This window comes from Crocuta crocuta, unplaced genomic scaffold (genome assembly GCF_008692635.1).
Source record: "Crocuta crocuta isolate KB4526 unplaced genomic scaffold, BGI_CrCroc_1.0 scaffold657, whole genome shotgun sequence".
Classification (NCBI taxonomy): Eukaryota; Metazoa; Chordata; class Mammalia; order Carnivora; family Hyaenidae; genus Crocuta; species Crocuta crocuta.
The window spans coordinates 297,551-302,577 of record NW_027529583.1 but is presented as its reverse complement, the minus strand read 5'-3'; positions in this window follow the sequence as shown (position 1 = coordinate 302,577).

Genomic DNA, 5,027 nt, shown 5'->3' with positions numbered 1-5,027 from the left:
ACCACCTGCTCCCCGTTTCCCCTTCCCCCAGCCCCTGGCCACCACTCATCTATTTTTATCTCCATGGATTTGCCTCTTCTAGACACTTCATATAAATAGAATTACACAGTATGTGGCCCTTTATGTCTGGCTTCTTTTACTTAGTGTAATGGTGTCCATGTTCATCCACGTCAGAGCCGGTGTTGGCACTTCATTCCTTTTATGGCTGAGTCCTAGCCTGTTGCGGGGACGCGCCACGTTTTGTTCATTCGCTCATCATGTGTGTTGTTTCCACCCTTTGGCCTTTATCAATAATGCTGATAGAGTCACTTACGTACCTGTTTTTGTGTGATCATATATTTTTATTTCTTTCTGGGAAATGCCTATGAATGGCACCGTAGGGTCCTATGGAAACTCTCTATGGCCTTTGGAGGAGTAGGTCATGCAGTTTTGACCTGTTATAGTCCTGTGAGGCCCGAAGGTAGGATCTCAGCAGGGACCTGGTGGTGCGTTGCCATTTTTATGAGCATAATAAGCTCATCTTCAGCAACTCCTGGTCTCGTTTTCCAGAGACTGATGGCCTTCCTGGGTCTGTGGCTGTGGCCAGAACTAGGGATTTTTGGTTTTCAGCCTCTCCTGAGGGATGCCTCTGAACCATGACCCCCCCAGTGAGCATGAGGGACTGTGCTGTTCAGCTCCATCAGCCCTGGAACCGCCTCATCTGGAACTGCCTTTCCTAGCTTTGACCCCAACCAAGGGCCCAAGTTAGAGCCTTGCGGTTGCTGGCCCCCTCTAATTGGGTCCTTTATTTCACAGTCTGTTATTTTTGTGGTGGTGCCTGGGCCTTGACTGGAGGGCCGTGTTGTTGTTTTTAACTCAACAGTTTAGTAAGATGTTTGATGGAACCTAGTGATTCACCTATTCCATGAAGAAGGGGAGGAGGGTGTGTGTGTGTGTGTGTGTGTGTGTGTGTGTGTGTGGTAAGGAGGGGTAAGGTGTACTGAGGTGAAGGTACCCTTAAAACAGAATCGGGTCAGGCAGGAAAAGCTACTACTTTCCAGCCCCTCCCCGCCAGGGGCTTTCATTACTAGAATGACCGAAGGGTCTGACAGTGCAGTTTCACTGATAAATGGCTTCCTGGTGTAAATTTCCAGGACACTGGCAGTGCCAAGTGAGACTTTTGTCACGTATGTCCTGGGGTACTCAGAAAAATTTTCTTCTGCTTTGTCGAACTAACCTGAAATGGGGGTGGAATTCCTTCCCTGACTTATACCACAGGCAGGTTTGGGCTCCAACCCTGGCTCTGAATGACCCTGGATAAGTAACTTAACCCCTTGGAGACCAGTTTTCTCATCTGCAAAACGGGAATAAGAATAATACCTACTTCATACAGTTAGTGGGCAGATTAAATAGGTTGACAGATGCAATACACTCTAATTAGAAGCTTCTTAGTAAGAGTTTTTAGCTCCATTTATTGTTACTATTATGCTATATTCCATCCACTATGGTAATTGGCTCAGCCCAGATATTACCTCCTCTGTGAAGCTGCACCTCAGTGTGTGTGTCTTGCTTACTACCGTGTGTGCAGTATCAAGCCTGGTGCCTGGCATATAATAGATGCTCAATAAATATCTGTTCAATGAATGAGTAAGTGAATGAATGAATACATTTCTCATCTGGGAACAATCCACTTCTCCTTGAGGCTTGTATTTTTCATGTTTTTTTTTTTTTTAAATTTTTTTAATGTTTTANTAAATTTTAGAGAGCATGTGCACACTAGTGGGGGTAGAGGGGCAGAGAGAGAGAGAAAGAGAGAATCTTAAGCAGGCTCCATGGTCAGTGTGGAGTCCAACACAGGGCTCGATCCCATGACCCTAGGATCATGACCTGAGCTAAGATCGAGTCAGATGCCCAACTGACGGAGCCACTTAGGTGCCCCTCCTTGAGGCTTTGATAGCACTCTGTCCCTCCCTTCTTTTATGGATTTTTCTCCATTTAACCTTTATTGGAGTTAATTGTGCATATCCAGATGGTCAGCCGTTGAGGAGTAGAACTTGGGTCAGTTGTTTTGGTGTTTCCTATGAGGCTTTGCATGGAGGGCAATAACTCCTTGCAAAGGACTAAATAATCCTTTTTGGAAATGATGGTTTTAAAACATTAAATTCCTGAGTTCTTTTTTTTTTTTTNGGATGCAAACACAGAGAAATAAATGTACAGAGAGACTACTCCTCCAACAATTTCATGGCATGTGGCTGTCTTTCTTTTTTCCTAAAGGAAGTGATAAAGGTAAAAGTTAAGGAGGTGTAAGTGACAGTGGGAGCCAAAGACTCACAATAAATAAAAATGTGAGTTCAGTTCAAAGAACATATTGATGTTAAAGTTTTATTGGAGTTTAACAGTTTTAGAAAATATATAGGTTTCATTCTGCTTTGAATGCCTTCAAATGGTGTGTGTGTGTGTGTGTGTGTGTGTGTGTTTAAATGAAAGTGCACAAAAACCCTTTGGTTCTGTCTGAAAAAATAGTGGCTTATTAGCAGTGGGTTGTGAATTTCAAAGCCTGTCACTGCTGCTGTGCCTCTTGGGTTCATGGTTGGAAATGCTCTGGTTGTCTAGTGGGGAGCCGAGGCCTACGACCTGTCTCTTCTCGTGCGTGGCTCATTAGGAAGAACAAGAAGTCACTTGGCCACTGGTCCAGAATAGAGCAGGGTTGGTCCACATGAAGACCAGGCTTTCTCCTGGCTGCCCAGAGGACAGGTGACAGGTCAAAGGGAGGTGGACCCTGAAGAGATCTCACCATGTTGTTTAGGATCAGGTCATACATGGCCAAGATGGGAAGTAGAGAAGTGAGTTATGTCCTGAGGAAAGAAGTCCTGTGCATCGAAACAGAGGTATGGATTGGGTCAAGGCAATTTTTCACTTTGACCTTTGAATGTATGGATCATTTATTCACTGAAGTTTTGGTAAGCTGGTGAAAAAAATTTTTTAAGTATATTATCCATGGTAAGTTAACTGATGAAACATTCTCAAACCTTAGTGACTTTTCCCAGTAAACGTTTATTTTCAACTCATGCAAAATCCAATGTGGGCAGACGGTGGAGGAGGGCACTGTACTTATATGTGGTCATTCGAGAATCCAGGTTCCTTCTGTCTTGTGGCTCCACCCTCCCTTAGGGCCTTGGGGTCCTCCACCAGAGCCCCCAGATCCAGCCAGCAGCAAGGTGGGAGGCTATGAGAGAGTTTTTATTTTATTTCAGAGAGCGAGCGAGCGAGCATGAGTGAGTGCAAGAGGGGTAGAGGGAGAAAGAGAGAATCCCAGTCAGGTTCCACACTCCTCGCAGAGCCCAATGTGGGGTTCCACACTCCTCGCAGAGCCCAATGTGGGGCTCGATCCCATGACCCCAGGATCATGACCTTAGCTGAAATCAAGAGTCGGAAGCTTGACCGACTGAGCCACCCAGGTGCCCCAAAGGCAATTTTTAAGGGCTAGGACTGGAAATGGCATTTATCCCTTCCTCCACATTCCATTGGCCAGCCTCATCATGGCCATGCCTAGGCTCGAGGAGGCTGGGAAATGGGGTTTAGCAGTGTGCCCAGAGCAAAGGCAAATGGTTTGGTGAGAAAACAGTTCATCTGTGCCACAGAAAACAAATTGGAAACATCCCCTCTGAGTTGCCATACAGAGGGACAGGGTATTTTACTGTGGTTTTGGAAAAGGCTTGATTTAAAAACTGCTACCAGCACATCTCCAAGAAGGGACTGGCACTGAATGAGCCAAGGGCATTCATGGGCAATCATTTGTTCAAGCAGTTTTCTGTTAAGCATCTACCCTGGGTCACGCATTATCTTGGGCACGGGAGCCGTAATGACATTTGTCAAAAGACAGGCATTTGAATATGAGGACAGCATGAGGGAAAGTAGGGGAGCACGCAGGCAGAGACCTAGGCCAGTCTGAGAGAGCCAGAGAAGTTTCCAGAAACAAATGACATTTACACCGACACCTGAAGGGGAGGGATACTAAGACGTAGCCAGCTGAAGGAGGCAGGAAAATGGCACGGGTAAGTGTGTATTATGAAAGGGGCATAGCTCAGTGGATCTCAGCCTCGATCGCAGAGAAGGGCTGGAGTGCAGGCCCCGCTCACGACGGGCTGGAGTCTGCTTCTCCCTGGGGCTGGCATGGTGCAGGTGCAGCCTTGAAATTGTCAGCTTGCCCTTGCAGGAAGCCAGTGAGCAGACACGTGTGGCTCATTTAGAAAGAACCCATTGGGATTTATCTGATCAGCACGGGGTCCTACACATCACGGAGGGATCCACAGACTATTGTTTCGGGACCCATCTTGGGCCTGTCGGTCTGTTCGCTCAGAAGGAGAACACAGAGACTCCCAGGCCCTGGGCCAACGTGCTACACAGGCTTGGTTTTTGTAGGCCTCATGCCTTCCCCAGGCTACACCATTTTGTTTGTGTGTCTGGAAGCCCCTGGAATATTCTTGGTAGCAACTACAGACCCGCTTACCCATGAGGAGTTATACCTCAGCCTGAAAAGCAAACGCTTTGTTCCTGTTTTGAAAGCATAAAGCCTTAATCTTCTGATTCTATCATTCAGACTTCCAACTTAGAGATGTAAAAATATTGGAGCTGGGTATTGGATCAATGTCAGGGCTGTGTCTCTCAGGGGCTGTGAGGTTTGGGGGCACTCCTCCCAAATAAAGAGGATAGCTCGTTTAAGAATAAAACCGAAGGAAAGGTTCAGATCATTTTTACGATTTCTGTTACAGAAAAGCTATGGTTATTTTGTTTTCCTCAGAGACACAGGAAACAAAGCCACCCCTCTCCTCCTCATCAGAGCTCTGTCTCCTCATGCTACCTTCCTGAGCATGCACTTCTAGGCAGCCTTGCTGCTGGGTGTGGGAACATGAGGTTTGAAAATGATTTATATGTGGATACTTACCTCGTGAATATATATGACTGTCTAGAAACTGCTTTAAAAATAAAATTGTGGTGATTATGTCAGTGATTATACTGTAGCCATCTTACACAAGATTCCAGGTTAA